This window comes from Vulpes lagopus, chromosome 5, assembly GCF_018345385.1.
Source record: "Vulpes lagopus strain Blue_001 chromosome 5, ASM1834538v1, whole genome shotgun sequence".
Taxonomy (NCBI): domain Eukaryota; kingdom Metazoa; phylum Chordata; class Mammalia; order Carnivora; family Canidae; genus Vulpes; species Vulpes lagopus.
Genome location: NC_054828.1, coordinates 40,761,688 through 40,781,481, shown reverse-complemented (window position 1 = coordinate 40,781,481; position 19,794 = coordinate 40,761,688).

The window sequence follows — 19,794 nt, the reverse complement described above, 5'->3', positions numbered from 1 at the left end:
TTTGGAGTCAGATGTTGAAATAAATTTACAGCTAATGTGGGAAAAAAGCATGTTCTGACAAATGAACAACAACAACAACAAATCCCAAAGTTATAAACTTAATGATATCACAATGTTCACAGATTATTGACCTTCTGAAGTAAATATTGCTTATTATGTATTATTCCAGCACTTTAAAAATTAGTAGCAGGTAATGGCATTTATAAGACAGCTGTCCTAAGTAGAAGAGAGATGGAGAAAACAAGTGAGAAGCGTACCTCCTCATTCCACTCATCCCCTTTGTGACTAGTTAGACATGTGTGTAAATTAAGAAAGACTGGGAAACCCAATCGCAAAGTCTAACCATTAGATAAAATTGCTTGAAATTCGAGGATATTTACTTGGATTGACCATAAAGATTTCAGTGTGGCAGAAACACTGTTGCAAATGAGATTGGTTGTGGTTTGAGGAAGGTTCACTTTTCCTATTTTCCTTCATTCTCCATGGAGCTGTGTGCCAGATTCAGAGTATCCATTCTCCTTCACTCTCCTATCTGAACCCCAACCATAACTCCATTTTCCCATTCAGTTTTGATCTTGGGTAAATTAGGTTTAAAATCTAGCTTTCCTGGAAAGATCACTGTAGAAAGAAGACAGCTTTTTTCCATCTTAAGTACAACTTCAAAAGTGACAGACTGGAAAATCTCTGCAGGCAAATGTGATGTCACTAAAGAAATCACACACTTACCCGTAGAGATTCTGCAGTCTGACATCTTCAAGCATCGAACCATTCATCAACTATGCTTTTCTGGATGCAGTCCTTTGACTTGTAATAAGTCTGGACTGGCCAAATAACTATAGATAATTTACTGAACTTTGGCTTCTTCTAAACTAAGGGGACATACAGGGCTCATGATGGTTGAATCCCACTGAATTAATCTGTAAGATAAGAAGGTTAAAGGGCTTAAAGCTGTTAAGAGCAAGGTGTGATCCCAGACTCACAGCATCAGCATCACCTGGGAGCTTATTAGAAATGCACATTCTCATGCCCCGCCCAGGCCTCCTGAGTCAGAAACTTTGAGGATGAGCCCCAGTCATGCCTGTTTTAACAAGCTCATGATTCACACTTAAGTTTGAGAACCACTGGCTTACAGAAAACAAAAGATTATTGCTGGAACACTGAACTCAGAAATCTTCTGATGTTATGTAATATATGAAAAAATTGGACAATGTATTCACAAAAATATTACTATGTAGGATACATGTCTTTTCTAAGGGGATTATCTTAATAACACGCGTAAATGTTAATAATTGAATGGAACATCTTTCTTTAACTCTTACTTTGCCAATGGTATTGCAGAGCTCTGCAATTTTCCTTAGAAATAAAGAGTTAAGAAATCTTATTTAGGAGGAGAAAACGTTTTCATGTTTGGGAGGATTAAAAGGGTACTGACATCATTCAAGTCATGAGCCATAATTCTTATTAGATTTTATTGCTACATTCTTCACACAGCTTTGGAAAGTTATTCCTAAGAGCACAAAATATGCACTTAGACTGCACACAGAGAAGGAAAATGCTCTCACAATGAAATTATTTTAGCCTGACCCAATAATATCTGAAAGACTCAAGACTTGTTCTCTATGTAATATATCTTTTCAAAATAAGAGATGAGTTTATATGAATTTGTCTTTTTCAATATCTTCAATAATTTCCCCTCTTAACAGTTAAGTTTGGCTAAAAAAAAAGATCTAATTTCTGCATACTAAAAAAATATATTCCTTTCTAATATAAAAATTGTATGGCTGAAAGGTAAAAAAAATACAAATTAAAAATTATAATCAAAGTTGGCCTTTAATGACAATGGATAAGATACACAAATTAGTTCTTCTATATGAGAATGTAGTATCTGAAATACTGGTATGCCTGTTAATCAGTAACTTCTGGTAGCATGTCAAAAATTCATCTTCGGTTTCATTCATAATGAATTCATTTGTATTATTTCTCGACCACACCAGTTTCCCATGATGTGATGGAAAAAATTGTAACATTCAAAAATTGAATTAGATCACACACAAAATGACAAGTTACTCAGATTATAATTATAAGATTTGGCTTATTCATTGACAAGTGAGAGCCCAGTTATGTCCAGAATCTGCAAAGATGGTACAGAACAGCAAGATGTTTCAGAGACCTCAAACATCCTGAAAGAAGTGCATTTACTTAGATGAGGGTGAAAAGGCTCTCTAAATACCAGGTTTCTTTGCTCTTATTATAATTAAATCAATTCAGTATTGATGAAATTGCTGATCAGGTACTCCAATTGGTATTTTTAAGTGTCTGTGATAATAAAAAAGGAAAAATTATTAACCAATACTACCAATTTGATATACCAAATCTTTCAGAACATGGGGTTCATTGGAGGAAACAATAAAAAGTGATGCTAGGAATTTAGCATCCCCCCAGGCAGTAGGAGAGCTACAAACTGTCTGAGAGCAACAATGTGAAACACTCTATACACATTTTCTAATTTAGTCCTCACACAAACCTGAAGAGAAAGGCATTATTAACAGTCCCATTTTGTGAGCAAAGAAACTAAAGTTGAGAAAGACATAAATGGAAAGAAAACAACATGCACAACTATACATCGGAGACAAAATAGTATGGAGAACAAACAGGGAACTATAGGTTAGCAAATCTGGGCTGGGAATATTTGACTCCCTAATTTGTGCCTCTGCATCTAAATGTCCTCATCTTTAAAAACAATGCATCCTCTTTTCCTGTTTACTTCCCATGGCCAGGGAAAACACTTGCCAATGATAAAGAACTGAAAAAATGTAGGACATTGTTATAATACATGAGGTGAACTGGGCAAGCTTTGGGGATGGCCTGGTCTCTTGCTATTTCCCCCATCATAAATCCAGAGCTGTGGAAACTGCAAGAGAAAGGATGTTGCTGGAAATACTAATTTGCCCCTATCATCAGCCTCTCTCAAAACTCTGGTCACTCTCCCTCCCAGGCCCAGCCATGTTCCTTTGCCCCACTCTAGTGACCCCAAGGCCACTCATCTTTAAAGCCAGAGACACCATTTCTTGAAGGGCTGTGCCAGACAAGTTCACATGGTCTTTCTTCTTTTGACAGGGGAGCAAATTTCCTCCATTTTGCTTTCAATGGATGTCAGGATTTTCAACAAACATGTAATTGAAATACACTAGTGCCCAAAAGCCTATGCAGAAATAGAGCTTGGCTACAAAATACCACCCCTCCAAAACCTGAAATTCCTAACAGATCTAGTCCTTCAGACACTTTACAAACTCTATCTTCCATAGAATCTTAATATTTTAACTCCAGAAAGGAAAAGAGTGACTACGTATTCCAACTCTATTATTTATTGAGCACTGATTGTATGCTGGGCATTTCACATGCACTGTCCCATTTAGTCTTTATAACAACCTCATATGAAATCAGATTATTAGTAGTACCATTCTGCAGATGAGAAACTGAAGCTCCTGGAGGTTTAATAAGGGCCTGCAACCAGATCTGTTCGACCCCACAGCCTATCATCTTAACTGCCCAATTTTAAGGCCCAGGTTCAGTGCCCCCAAGCCACATAACTGGTTAGTGGTAGGCCTAAAACTAGACTTCAGTTTTCTTTGCACCATGTGACACTTGTTACTACTTGAACTGTGTATATTCTTAGGAAAGTGTCCTAAAGAATTATTCAATTTGTCATATAAGCCTAGTGGCTGACTGGAAATCCAAACTGCTAAGTTTTAATTCACCAGCTCGAGTAGGCATCAAGGAAGAAAGTTTCATGTGAATTCTCCATCTATTCATACTTTAATGGGTAAGTGCTAAACACATGCCTTCCCATTCCTGAGGACACACAAACCATCAAATTCACTCATCATTATGAAACAGGTGTCTTTCCTAATGTCTGCTGGCAACCTAAAAAGCAAGGCAAAACAAATCATTAATACAGATGGCCCTTGACTTACAGTGGTTCAACTAACGATCTTTCAAACTTAGGGTGGTGGGAAATTGATACGCATTTAGTAAAAAACATACTTTGAATTTTGATCTATTCCCAGGTTAAGGATACATGGTACAATACTCTCTCATATTCAGTGGTGTAGGATAAACAAGGGTAAACAACCAAGAGACTTACAACCATTCAATACCTACTCAACTATTCTGTTTTTCATTTCACTACAGCATTCAATACATTACAGGATATGTTCAACACTTCATTATAAAATAGGCCTTGTGTTAGATGACTTTGCCCAATGTTGCTAATGTAAGTGTTCTGAGCACATTTAAAGTAGGTGAGGCTGAGCTACAATTTTCTGTAGGTTATGTGTATTAAATGCATTTTTGACTTACAGCATTTTCAACTTAGAGTGAGTTTATTGGGATATAACCCCATCATAAATCAAAAAAGGTCTACTTGTAGCACAGAAAGGATCATTTTGGGGTTTTGTAAGCCCAGGCTTGAATTGGCACTCATGAACAGGTAAATGTTACCAATTTATTACTCATCATCAAATTTCCATGTCATTTGTCAACTCTGTCTTCTGTAAAGTTTCCACTGAAGGGCCCATTAAGGATATTAAAATACCTGAAAAATAGATAAACTTTCCATTTGACAGATGCCTTTTAATTTTCTGTCTTAGTGGTCACCCACTCTGGTGGCAGCCATGAATAATTTCCTTCATCTCACAAATGATCACCTACCAACATAAAAGTAGTGCAAAATGAAATCTGATCTAATAAAAAGTGTAATTAATTGCCATGACAAGTTGCAACATTAATTCCTAAAGCAAAAGAAAGTATAAAGGGACCTCTCCTGAGGGCTTTAACCAGCCTTTTGTTTTTCCCTCCTATACTTGCTTCTCACCATCTTGCCTCTTATTTTCTTTCCTTCCTGCTACCCTCATCTCTGCAAAACTCAGAGTTGTGTTTGGTTGTAGGGAGGGATGGAGGTGAAGGGCAGAATCATTTCAACTGTTATGTTAAGACACATCATCACTTATTCATAGATTCTTCTTTCCCTCGAGGCGCCCCCGGAGGAGCGTCAGAAGAACTAAAAGGCATACTTCTTTGCCCAGGTGATTGCTTTAAGGAAACCAGGGATCCCATGTAGTTTATAACTTAGCACCATTACCATTATTGACAAATATTTGCTGAGCACACCATGTGCTTGGAACAGGGCCAAATGCTGTTATGTTTTTGAAGGCTTTAGGCAAAGAAGACAGTGTATTCCTTTTTCTAGTGGAGACTCCTCTCCGAAACTTAATTTTCAGTGCCCCAATGGTTTGGGAGGTTACCCAAATTATCCCTTATTTCAGGTTTTAATTATACTTTATTCAGATTTTAACATCTCATTTTTATGGAATTTTATGGATTTTAAGTGTTTTCTTCAACTTGTTTTTAGAGCAAACTCTCTTTTCTCATTTTATATATAAAACATCCTAACTGGCCCCATTTCTCTTTAAATATCTATGTTAGAGGGACAGGCATTCATTTAAGAAACTAAGCATGTGAAAACGATGAGTAGTAAATATTTATAAAGATGGTAATGTTCTCTTTCTTGACCTGGGTGGTGGTTACATGGGTGTGTTCACTTTGTGATAATTCATCAAGCTGTACACTTATGATTTGTACATTTTTCTATAAGTGTTTATTTACCTCGACAAAATAACTTAGAAATGCCTATTTATAAAGAGTCCTGACATCCCCTCCCAAACACATGCAAGCCCACATCAGAATAATTGATTTCGCAGGAGAGTACTTATTTTCCCACTCCTAAAAGCCCTCATTTTTTGCCCCAGAGATTTAACTCTTCAACCTCAATCCAAGAGATTGTAGGGCCTCTCTCTCATCAGATATTCTCACCCCCCTTTTTTTTTTCCCTCAGGGAATTTCTTCTGTTGACTGGGTCCCTGTCTTCTCTAATAAGTCTTTATCTTATCTTAATATCTCAAAAACAGTGCAAAAACGGTATCCTTCATCTTTCCCTCACAGTGTGCTCTCTAGCCACCCTTACCACAAAGATTTAGCTGTCCTTTTGCAGGTGCTGGCTCTATGGCTTTCTCAGGTTCCTCTTCAAGATGGTCTCATAGGATTAAAAATGACCATGCCTCTTACTCTCGCTCTCGTTCTTTTTCTCACTGTACCTCTGGAACTTGTACTTCCAGAAAATGAGTCCCATGTTTCTTTCCAACTTCATTGAAAAGCACATTCTCCCATTTTCAATTTAGTTTCTATAAGAACCTTCCTGGATTCTATAAGAATCCTTCCGAGGATTGTTGTAAAAATCAAATGGAATACTCTACATAAGATACTAAGTTATACATACTAAGTAAAATAGACACATGGTAATCACTCATCAAATAGCAGCTTTTGTTATTGTTAATATGATTAGCTAAGGTTGTTTTTTGCTTGTTATGACCATAGGGTCTACTTAAATTCTTAACATGTGAAAGTTGTTGTAATGCTGAGAGAATAACAAAATAGCAGCTACCATTTTTTGAGTATTCTATATCAGGCATTGTTAGGCACTGTACACAGATAATCCTATTTAAGCCTCTGATAATAGTACAAAATAGATTTGGGATGCTATTTTAAAATAAAAAACTGAGTTTTGTAGGGGTTACACCATTTGTCTGGGTCACTTGCCAATTAAATTGACCATAGAGATGCATTTGCTTCTGAAATAACCACCTTCTTGCAGGATGTGCATCCTGCCAGATTGTGGCATGGCACTCAACCCCTCAACAAGAAGCCACTGGGTTGCAATTATAGAAGATATCTCAAAACTGGCCCTTGCCTCTAAGGATCAGACAATGGGTAAGTCAGCCCTGTCACCATCTTGCCCAGAATTTTGTCTTTGAGACCTAAAAATTTGTAGGCTCCAAGACCCTAATTAATCATATTGAAGTCTTTTGTGATTGTTGCCTTTAGCATCTCCCCCATCATCCCAAACCAAGTATCACCTTAGAAAACTGTGACAAACTTATAAAGTTTCTTCTCTGTTGCAAAAATCTACAGAGGTCTGGAATTCTAGACACTTTCCTAAAAATTTCCAGGCTAAACTTTCCTCCTTCTTTTACTATAGGTATACTCTACAAAAGAAGGTAGGTTTAAGCTGATTCAGCCACTCATACCCCAACCCTGCTGAGTTATGATCAATGCCTCATGTCACTGAAGCTAGCTATTGCTGTCTTTAGCCTCCAGAAAGAGGACCTTTAAAATACTCTTTTTTAAGAAATGGAAGGTGGCATACACTGTCTTAAGACTTACACCCAATTATACATAGGCAATCCTTAATCTTCTGATAGCATCTAGTTTATTTATTTCTCCCCAGTTACTCATATCAATATCATTATCCAACCTACTAATGGCTTTCCTTGAAGAGGTCATTTATTCCTCTGCTTGGCTTCAGTTGTAAAAGATACACTGTGTTCCTTGAACTAGGGCTGGCTTCTTTTTAAGGCTTTCTAGAAGCTTAAACTAGAGAAGTATAAAAAGTCTTTTTTTTTATGGGAACCATTCTTTATATCAATTACACTTCTGCTCTGTCATTAATTGTGACTACCTATTCAAGAATGTCTCCACCATTCAGAATGTGGAAAACATGCCAATGGGAAGCTCAGCTCAATGGCAGTTCTGGCTTTGGCTTTGGGCTGGACACCCACTTATGCACAGTATGACTCAGACTCCCTTCTCGTAACGCCTTATCTCTAGACACCATTCTCCATGAATCCTTTTCTTTATTCGTAATCACTTCTAATCCTCATGCTCCTCTATCTGACCTTCTCTTCCCACAAAAATCCAGAAAGTATGCACTTAATAAACAAACAAATCCATTGACAAAGATAGATGTATTCAGGGCAGCTTTACCAAAATTCAGCTTCAAACTGGTATTTAACAAAATTCCAGCCAAAATGCTCATTTGTAACTGCAGCCAACTGTTTTATTGAAACCAATTCGAAGCCAAACATTTTTCGAATGCCTACAAAGCTACAAAAATAATAAATAATGTTTGGCTGTCTTTCAAGCCTCAAGGGATTCAAAGTCCCAATCCCATAAAGAACAAGAAGGCAAGGTAAAAAGGAAGCAGACCTGAAAAAGGCTATTGCCTGGAGAGTGATTCTCATCCAGGAATCAGAAAGAGGAAGTTTGTTTGGGGAGACCAGGTGCTCCTCACAACTGCTAGGAAATTGGGATATAGAATAGAGTCTCATTGAATGAGTTCTTATAAGTCCTCTCACTCATCAGCACCTTTTGAGTTGGTTTTTATAGATTTTTCTGCCTTTTTTTTGAGTTCATTTCCAAAAGAGGGATTGTAAAATATACTGAAATGTAACAAAATTAGTACTATTCTAGCACCAGTGTGAGTTTGAGTACCTAAAGACTTAAGATTTTTCAGAATTCTTGAAGACTAAGAGAGGATTAGATTTTTTTTTTTAAAGAATTGGTCATGAGTGTTTTTTTTTTTTAAGATTTTTATTTATTTATCCATGAGAGACACTGAGAGAGAGAGAGAGAGAGAGAGAGAGAGAGAGAGAGGCAGAGACACAGGGCAGAGGGAGAAGCAGGCTCCATGCAGGGAGCCTGACATGGGACTCGATCCCGGTCTCCAGGATCACACCCTGGGCTGAAGGTGGCTCTAAACCGTGGAGCCACCAGGACTGCCCAAGGATTAGATTTCTAAACATGTCTCAAATGATGGAGTGCTCATATCCAGAAAGAAGGGCACACTGGATTACAAAATTGTTTATATCAACTCTGGATACCATGGGGTTCTGAGAAATCATAAACATCGTACAAACTCAGAAGCCCCTCAATGTAGATATAGAGATCTCTCTAGGCCTACACCCTAAAATACCCTGGTACATCAATGAATAAATCAGTAACTCGAGCAAGGTACAGAAGTAGGTTGGAAAAACTAGGAAGAAAGAAAATAACATAAGCATAAAAATAAGAGTGGAATTTGGGCACCTTTTCTAAAATCTAGAGGTTGGAAATTTGAAAACAAAAGCAATTGAGTGAACCAAGGCACATGATAACAAAATTAAAACAAAACCAGAATTTATTGAGTATCTATGTATCAGATTTTGTGCTAGGTAGACATTTTCATAATATTATCCCACTTAGTCATTAATAATCTCACCCCCAAGAATTAACAATGCAGAAACTGAGTCTCCAAGAAATAAAATGATTCACCTTGGAGTGCCCCACTAGTAAGTGATAGTACCAAAAACCACACCCCAGTCTACCTCACTCCAAATCTCATATGCTTCCCAACAACTTATGGTATGTTCGAGTCAAACTTGCAGCAGGAGGAATAATCCTCTCAACTTTTCAGAAGGTATCTAAAAACTGCCAACTTTGAGTAAATAACATGATCTTCAGAGAGATATTAAAATTGCCTCTATCTGAACAGATCCAATGATCTGATAGAAATTTCTGTTACATCTCAATACAAATCTATAGAGAGTAATATCAAAGAATTTACAGAATTAAGATCACAAGTGCATACATTGCAATGCCCCCAAAGATGCCTGTAGAAATACTTTACTATGGATTTGGAGGCTCCTTTCCTTTGGTAATATCCCTAATATCTTTGAATAGGATGAACAGTGTTAGAAAAAGCTTATTTCTTGATACTTTGCTACTATTTCTTCAGTTTTTCTGGCCCATGGATTATCCAGCCACATTAGCATAGCCACTTTCTATCGTTTCCCTCCTTTTTCCTTTTAAGTGCCCATCACGACAACTTGGTAAAGGGGGCAGGGCAGCAAACGTGTCTATGCTTTCTCTTCAGAGCCTTCTCCACTGCGGTTGTGGGCATGACATACCCTATTGTCTTGGGTTCACCACAACCTTTCATTTTCCTCATCAATGTACAGTATTTCCATGTATGATCTTCTTTTTCTAATGTTTTCCAGTAGAGGGAAGAAGAACTACATCTTTATTTTTGCTGTCTCTTTACAGTCAGTTTTCAGTAATACGCCTTCTAGGGAGAAAGGAAAATTAAATCTAAGAGAAAAGAAGAAGTGAAGCAGCACGCATGTTTCTTTGAGGCTGGATCTGATTTACCCTAACCCCTAGAGGAAAAAAAAAAAAAAAAAAACATGAGAAATGATAGGCCCTTGTTTTCTGCTTAGGATAAAATTTTCTTTTTGATTCTGAGCAATTTTACCCCAGAAAATAGGCTTAGAACTGTATTTTAAATGCTAAATTTCAGTGAGAAGACATTTTTACTTTTCAAAAAGTAGCCTTTTACTTAGGAGTTCATATGAAAAACCACATTATATTCTCTTGTTCTTTCTTTCTTAGATTTTTTAATTTATTCATGAGAGACATAGAGAGGCAGAGACAGAAGCAGGCTCCCTGCAGGGAGCCTGATGCGGGACTTGATCCCTAGACACTGGGGTCATGCCCTGAGCCAAAGGCAGATGCTCAACCACTGAGCCACCCAGGCATCCCTCTCTTGTTCTTTCTTAATTATTTTGTAACTTTATATCTACCTGAATTTGCTCCATGAAAAGCCATCTTTCTAACTAAGCAAATTATCACTATCCTTGTTCTGTCAAGTCTCATTTAGTGACAAGTTATGAGCTGGAATCTATAATTCTTTGCTACAACAAACATTTCTTTAGCTCAACAAATTTTTATTGTGTACCTTTTAAGTACCAGATGCCATACTGAGAATTGTATGGCTGAGACTATAAAGATGTATAACAGTGGTCCTTACATTTAGTAGTTCATAGTTTGATGAAGGAGGCAATATGTTAGCAAGAAAACACCACTGTGCATAATAGATGTCAAAATAGAGAGGGTACAAATTGAACAGGATCACAGAGAAGGGAGAGAGAAGAGAGAAAGAAGTGTCTGATATTGATGTTAGATTCAATGTGTGTGTCAGTCCCACAAGGTGTGTATGTGGGCATGTGTGGTGGGGCAGGGCTCAAGGAGGGAGTGAGGAAGAGGAAACCATCCCAAGTATGTGCAAAGGCATAATACAGCTCATTGGATTCTTGGAACTTCAAGCAGTTTGTTATACTGGAGTCCACTGTGTATGGGAGGAAATGGTTAGTATGCAGGGAAAGTAGAAAAAAAGATGGGGCAAATCTGTACCTAAGTGCAAATCCCAGCCCCAAATGAGACCTACAGAATCAGATTCTGGACTTGGATCCTGGGGATCTGTATTTGAAACAAGGTCCTCCGATGCTTCTCATGCTCCCTGAAACTGAGAATCCCCGCAGGAGATGATGGAGAACCTCTGCAGTCTCCCTCTCCCTCCTTTCTTGATCATTATCCCTATGATTGATCAGCCCCATTCAATGAATTGAAAAGGCTGAGGTTCATGGCCTAATCAGATTTAGCTGAATAAAGCAGCATGGGCAAAGGGAAGGACACAGAAACTACTATCTAAAAAAGGTGAAGACCTGGACCCCCATTGTCACACCTGCCCCTTTGGTGAGTATATGGTCATTACTTTTTTTTAACATCTGTAATTGCTGGGTTTTTTGTTTTTTGTTTTTTTGTGTTTTGTTTTTTATCTGAGGAACTATTTTAGGGTGTTGGCTTTGGTATTCCCAAATTCTTTATAAAGTTTGCTTATAAATGGGTTTTGAGTGATTGTTTTTATACTCACATATACTCTTGTGTTTCTTATTATGTAAGGATTAAATAGAACAAATCCTTTCTAAATGCAAAGATTAGGACATTATATGCAATGTTGTATGTACTAGAAATGTGTGGAAATGGGTTTCTATTCACCGAGAGAAGTAGCTTGATAATGTCTCATCAAGAAGAAAGCAGGAAAAAAAGAAAAAAGAAAAAAGCAGGAGACACAGGTCTTCAGCTGATGGGCTCAGTGAACAGCGCCATGTTTTTACCTAAGGCACCCATGTGCCTCTGCTGATATGATTCTCTTCTTCTTGCAGGTCTAACCTGGATGGCTGTGAGTTGGCTTAATCTCAGCTGGCAACTGTGAGATGTTCATACAATCCCCCACAGTGGTCTCTGGGATTATGCTAAACAGAGCAATTTCCTTGCCCTCATGGATCAAAAGACTTATAGGCAACCAAAATTACAGTACCAAATGTCTGTTACATGAAAAAGAAAAAGTAAAGCTGCTATGGTTACCATTTCATGTTCAACCTCTTTCAATCTTGATAAAGTCTTTTCTGAAGTCCTGCTATGCTGGAAAAGACAACCAGCCTTGGGAGTTAATTTGCCTTTATTGGATTCACATTCCATTTATAGCATTTCTTCAAGGTTCCTTGTTTTTTTTAAAACAAAACAAAAACAACAAACCACCAAGTTCAGGTGTTAGAAGCTAAACTTAAAATGTTTTCTTCTGAAAGCTCTTTCCATTCTTTTTTGGGGTGTTACTCTGTCAAATTCCAACCAATCCAAGAGAGGATGGATCTGCCAGGCCCTACTCAAACTTCAGCTGCCCAGATTATCACACCGAATGGCTCTTCCTCATGTGTGAACATTTGCATTCAACCGCCCTAATTGATAGTGAAATTTAAAATCAACTCTGACTCTGGCCTCAAAGACTTTTTTGAGCTATAGCTAACTCTAATTCTTGGTGACCCCTGGAAACAGGAGCAGAAGACCATATTCTGGAAAAAGATTGAGAACAAATGTAATTCCTTAGAATTAAAAAATCGAGGCCAGTTCTCTTCCTCATTCACCCAGGAGTACAAAACAAACTAGACAGAGCAAATTTATAATTAATGTAAGATTAATCTTAACAGAAATTATTAAAGATGCTATTTCAAAGGTCTTGGCTGACACACAGGAACTATTCCTTGAGTATCTTCAGGAAGAGAAAAAGTCTGTACATCTATCTCATTAAATTACTTTCTGCTATTGTGATGTATTAGATTTCCTTGCCAGAAATTGATGTTGGGTAGTAGGAAGTCAGTTTGGGAACTAGTTATTCCCAGACTAACAGGACAAATCCTGAACGTTAAGCCAGGAAATAACTTGTCCCTGGTAAGAAGAGGGTTCATATTAATCCTCAGGGCTCATTAGGGCCCTTTATAGCTATGAAATTCTCCAAAGTTCATCTGTATCTTCTTGTTTGTTGAAATAAGCTCCCCCCCAACATTAGAAAATGACCAATTCCAACTCTTGGTGACAATTTTTCAAAAAAGATAAGTCATTTTTTCAAAAGAAAAAATGTAATGTAATTGAACAGGATAAGACAGTTTTTAAATAGACGAGCCCATACTATGTATCAGGAACTGTGTTTGTTGTCATGCTGGCATATGCAGTAAGTACTGTAGACGTTTGCTGTACTGTCTACACATACAGGCACCAGCAGGGCTTTTAGAAATGCCAATGGCAAGGGCTTCATCACAGGTGAATCAAATCAGAATGCCTAGGCCCAGCAGATTCAAAGGTGCAGTCGGAGGTGAGAATCAGTGTCTGTGAGTCCAACAGAAAGGCTATGTAGATGGAGTGGAGCGGAGTGAGAGAGAAACTGATAGGCGCTAGAGTTGGAGCAAGAGCTGGGTGGGCCATGGTAAGGATGTGGGGTTTCACTGTGAATGACTTGAAAAGTGTGGAAGAGTTTTAATGAGAGAAGTAGCAGGACTTGTTTATTAGGTCACATAGATCAAATAGGATTTTCTCGGAAGTTCATAATTTATAAACTCTAACAAAAAATATTTGCTGTGGGTTCCAAATAACCTCCTCACAACTAAACCTCAGCACGGACCATAGATAGGTAGGTTCCTACTAAGAGGAGAGCTAGTATAAAAGAACGCAAAGAAAACTGGCTCTGGAATTAGGAGCCCCATCTCCTTTTGGCAACTGATTAGCTTTATTACTGTTAAGAAAAAAACAAATCACCTATGTTTTCAGCCACATAGAATCTGACTTAAAAAAAAAAAAAAAAAAAGCTTAAAAATTCTAGAGTTTACCCAGTTGGTAATTAGCATCAAAATAAGGGAAGCCTTTGGCTTTGGCATCTCTGTCAATGAGACATTCAAAATATTGTTTAGAAGGGGTTAGTTTATGACTGGGGTTTAGAAGGGGTTAGTTTATGACTGTTCAAACATACAGTACAACAGGCTTCCCAGACTTCGTAGGGAGGTTATGTCTTGTTCACTATTGGAGATCTTGTTAGGGCTCCTAGGAACCAAGTCTCCACCTTAGTTGCCAGCACCTACATTGTGGCCCTTGTTAGTCTTCCACTACCTATACCGTGAAGACTACCTAGGTCAAAGTGGGAGCCCGGTGGCCCCTCTGCCAGAGGAAGCAAGCAGGCAGAGGCTATTGCCAGTCTGCAGGCCCACCCCTTAGGTGTGTGCTCAATCTATGATCCTGAGCTGTTGCACTAAACCTGAATTCTATTCCTGCTCAATACAGATGACCATGTTCTCTTCATCCCCCAGCCTGCATATTCCTGTTTGATCATAGATCCCAACTCACTGAAGCTCTAAGCATTGCTCACGTCAGACCCCACCTCTACACCCAGATTTGACTTTGCCACAGTGACCATGTGCCTCTTACAGCCTTAGCTATTTGGGGCACCACGTAAGCAGCATCCCAAGACTGCTTCTTTAGATCTTGCCTGATTATTCCTTGACCAGTTGTCCCAGTATGTGCTGCACATCAACCTGTGTTGCCCAAAACTTATACTGAGTGTTCTCTAAAGATCCCTGGCTTCCTCCCTGGTTATAGACTGCCAGCCCTGAGGTATCTCACCACCACCCAGCTCTGGTGCCTACCAGAATGACAGAAGTCCAGAGGTCCAGTGATTTTTTCCAACCAATTTCCTGGCTTTCCATACTATCTGTCAGTTCCTCCAAATGAGCAAAGGTCTCCTCCTGAGCTCATTCCCCTAGAAAACTCTTGTCTGAGCTATCTTAGTACTAGAAGTCAACATTTCAGTCCTTGCTCAAAAAGCAAAGTAAGATTACCAGCCCCATTAGACCATTAGCGATGCTGGCTCAGGAGGTTGACCTAGCATTTCAGCTGCTGCAGGGAGCCCAGTGCTATGAGGAAGCCCAACTTGACAGCAGGTTTTATTTATTCCATTACTGAGAACAAGTTAGCGAGATGAACCACTCTTCTGCCTTCAAAGGATTTTATTGTCCTCTGCATCTGAATTAGGTAGTAAGGAATGTGGGCAGGCTCAAATCAGCCCATAAAAATTCCATCTGCCACCAAGAAGTCCCTGACAGAGAGCAACCAGAGGCATCCTAGCAGCACCCCCATGCAACCTACAAAGGGGCCCCAGTTTCATAGTGTCTGTCTTCTATGTATATCCAGATTAGAACTTTCTATGGCCCTCCCCAGGCCATACTACTAGAGGATAAAGAGTCGTTGAATGCCCAGAAAGACCATCTTTGTCTTACTTTGCCAAACCCTACTCCTAAATAAATGGTTTATTAATTAAAAAATCAGAATAAAACAACAAAACAAAACAAAAAAATGGCTTATAGGTTCACTGATGATTGCAAAGTCTCAGCAAGTCTATAGCTGCCCATCCTATCTAAGCCAGAGCTGCTGTCTTCCATCAAGGTGGAGGAGGTTTAAAGAAACCTTTCCTGGTTACAGATTCAATCCCATATCACCTAGAGCCCCTCGAGATCCATAATCTTGCCAGGATACGATCTAGCCCATTCTTCAAGTAATCCTTGAAGTCCAAACTTCTCCTTAAAAACACACTTTCTCTTGGGAGTTATGGCATTACTTAAATCACAGTCTTAAAAACTGCTGCGCTTGCATCTCACACTCTGCTAGCAATGAACATGATGATCTGGAGCCGGTAAAGATGGAGAAGGTTCCAAACTCAGCCAACATGCTTGATCTTCAAGAAACCCTGGTTTCAAGTTCTCCCCATAGGATACAGCTGCTTTTCATGTTTCACTCAACAAGTACTTAAAACCAGTGAAGTACCAGGCTTTGAGTTGGGAATGCAGCAGTAAACAAACCGTCTCTCCCCTAGTAGAAGAGTTGGTGGTTAAGCCAATCATGTAAATACCTCCACTGTAAATAGGTTAACTGCTATGAGCTAAGAATGGGGGAAATCTCATCTAAGGAAGGTAAGGTCAAGATTTGAAGAAAGGGTAGGAGTTGTGGGAACAGCATGGTGAAAACCTTGGGAGAAGGGAGGAGTTTCATCAACTCTAGAAACAGAGAAGTTCTGCTACCTGGCTGTCCCACGTTCTTGTCACCTAGAACGGATATACCAGGAGGATCTCTCTACTAAACCCTCTGGGAGATCCTTTAGAAAAAATAACCCTCTGCTTCTTAATTCTACTATAGGGCTCTCTCTTACAGAGATGTCTTTGGCCTATACAACGCCCCAAAGATTACTGAATTGTCTTTCTTTACTATCATTTTGCCCTGTCCACAGGCAAACTAACTATATTTCCAAACTCAAGTAATCCAGAGAACTGAAGAGTTTTTATTATATAATTTTTCTGGGGTGAAAGGAAATGAAAACAGGACGTTGCAAATGTACTCCTAAAAGATCTATAGTAATATGATGTCTGAGGAGCAACATTCCCAAACTCCAATAACTACTAGAATTTGAACTTCTGTAGGTGCTTCATTCTGGCCCTTTTTCCTTCTAGATCATCACATTCATTTTATCACAGTCCTGGTTAGGATCATTTGTTTCCAATAGCCCATAGAGTCTTGGACCAGGCTAGAGCAGTTGTTCTCAAATTATAGTCTCTGAGCTGTATCACTAGGGAACTTGTTAAAAAATGCCAATTCTTGGGCCCCATCCCAGATCTATTAAATTAGAAACTCTGTGTATCCCAGTAGTCTTTTAACAAGCCTCTGGACAACTCTGCTGCATGTTCAAGCTTGATAACCACTGGCCTATATAGGAGCTTTTACCCATCTCTATGAATCTCTCCTTTCCCACCCAATTCCTTGTAGCAGTTTGTAATTACAGATGATATTCCCATAGTCAACCATCCCAGCCACCATGTCCCAGTCCTGAGGGCTTTCAAAAATTCATTGCTGTCCTATACTAGGCACTCCAAATAGCCAGTAGAAGCCTAGAATCATGGCATGTGGGCAAACGGACTTCTTTTACTCTGGATAAATGAGATTACATAAAGATCACACTGCATAATTGCAACAATCAAATCTTGAGGGATCCTGTTCCTCACCTATTTTTATTTCCTTATCACATTCCTTCTAGCTCACAAATGACACAATACCAACTAATTTCCCAGCCACTGCTGGAGTTATTAACTCTTTCCCCAGTCTGTCAAATTTACCCATAAAAACAAAAACTATACTCGTGAGAGACAAGGAGAGCTACAGGGAAATATTAGGATGGGCTGACTTTTCAGGTCCTTCTCCTGGGGTTTCTTCTCCAGGGAGGAGAAGGGGGTCTTCAAGGTTCCCAGGACCATTCTATTTACAAGTCCTTTCACTTTACTGAAATACTCTCTATGAAAAGCATATAAACTTTAAGGGAATGCCTGTTAAAATAATTAATTATAATTAATAATTAATAATTATAATTAATAATGCCTGTTATCTCAATTATATAAAATATATAACAAATTCTAGAGCTCATAGATAAGAGCTCTAGAAAGAGAATAAATAATAAGCTGGATTATTTTAATGTATTCCAAAATTGTACCATTGGTAGAATTAAAATACAGTGAAATCTTAACTCTCAGGTCTACCTGGTATTCAGATAAATGAAGACAGATGAAGAGCAATCAGTGAACTTTCCAGTTTCCATTCTGTAGTCTCCACTTCTATTCTACTTCCAAATCCCCTATCCAGTTATTTCCTACCCTTTGTGTCCAAGATAGTCCATGTAAACCAAAAGTTCCATTGGATAGAAAGATAGATTTTCTAAATGATACTAGAGCCCTTCATTCATTATATTTGGGGGAGCTTTAGAGGACTAATTGGAATTTTCTGAAAAGATCGTAAAAAAAAATGATATACAAAATGATCAATATGGTAGGAAACCAGTAACATTCTTGGAGTTCTGTATCTGACCACTATGTTCTTCCTGGTGTCCTGTGCCTCTCATATCTGCTCATTCTATCATTTCAGCGAGCTAGAATTCTAGAACAACTTAAAGACATGATCAGCCTATCTTGAATATGTACATACAATGTATTCTAATCAGAGAATCTGAAATTAAATGCTCACCAGTTTGTCTCATTCACACCCACCTTAGGATTTTAACATTCTCAAAATTGTCATTAAAAAAACAGGAACAAGTAGTTTAAGGAAAGCTATTTTTTAAAAAAGATTGTATTTACTTATTCATAGAGACACAGAGAGAGAGGCAGAGATACAGGCAGAGGAAGAAGCAGGCTCCATGCAGGGAGCCCAACGTGGGACTCGATCCCCTGGTCTCCAGGATCACACCCTGGGCTGCAGGCGGCGCTAAACCGCTGCACCACCAGGGCTGCCCAAGGAAAGCTATTTTTAAAATATACTCTTTAAAATAGAGTTACACACTGGTTTGCTATGAAAAACATGATTATACTACACGAATCTTATATATATCAGGTTTCCAATGTCTCTCAAAATATGGTGAAACCTTAACACTCAGGTCTACTTGGTATTCAGATAAATGAAGACAGACACACAGACAGCAATCAGTGAACTTTCCAGTTTCATTAGTGTGGAAATTACTGGGGAAATTATTCATTAGTGTGACGCTGGATTGATTTTATCGCACATGTTAAAAAGGCTTACCTAATTGCAAATTTTATATGTAGGAACAAAAAGAACACAGCTGTTGCATTTGGAAATAAATATTTCATATAATTACTACGAGTTTTTGATGTCGCAGATACTGCATCAGGAACTGATTGGATAAGAATGGGTCACCATCAGTTCCTAATGCATTGCCTTCAGCATCTAAACAAGCCTCAGTGAACACCTCATGTTAGATGTGCTGTGATGTGTTTATGGTTATACAGCAAAAGAAGCACTTTTAATTTAACCCTGAAGAGAAAAGTTTCTAAGAGACATGGTCCCAAAATGCTAAAAAACCTATCTTTAGCCTACCCTTTTACAGATTTATCACTGAAGCCAAGGAAGTCAATCTAGTCTCATGTTTGTGCCTATTCTAACACTGGTACTTTCCTTGCTAAATATATTTACTCAACAAAACAACCTAAAGCTGCTGATTATTTTTATAACTTGGGAAAAAATTAATAGACAATTTTGGATTTTCTTACCTTTGCTTTTTTTGTTTGTTTTGTTTTGTTTTTAACTTAAAGGCTTATGGGGTTTACATAAGCATTGCTATTCGAATAGGGATTATTTCCCACTATTACCACTAAAATAAATGTTATTAAAAGAAAAAAATGCTACAAAGCAATTACTATAAAAGATAACCTGTTAATTAAATTCTACTTTCAACTAGCAGAAAGTCATTTGTACTTCTAGCACTTTCTAGTTGAGGGGTTCCAGCAATTTGACAAGCTAGCTCATTTTACTTCGCTTACTAATTCACTATCAAGTATTTGCTGAACACCTGTTGTATGCAAGCTACTATCCTGGGCATTTGTGATATAGGAGTGAGCAAAATGATACTAGTTTTACATACTAGTGAAGGGAGCAGACTAAAAATTAATTTGTAATATTCTGTGTGAAATCAAGAGTTTCCAGAAGAATAACAGTCTTAAAATAGACATGTTTTAACATGGATTGAAGAATATTGTATATAAGCAACAATACAACTTTTGTGGGTACATACTTGTTAAATAAATTCCATAAGCAATTTAATAAGTTACTTGCCATATATTCTATGTTATATATATATATATTTTCATACAG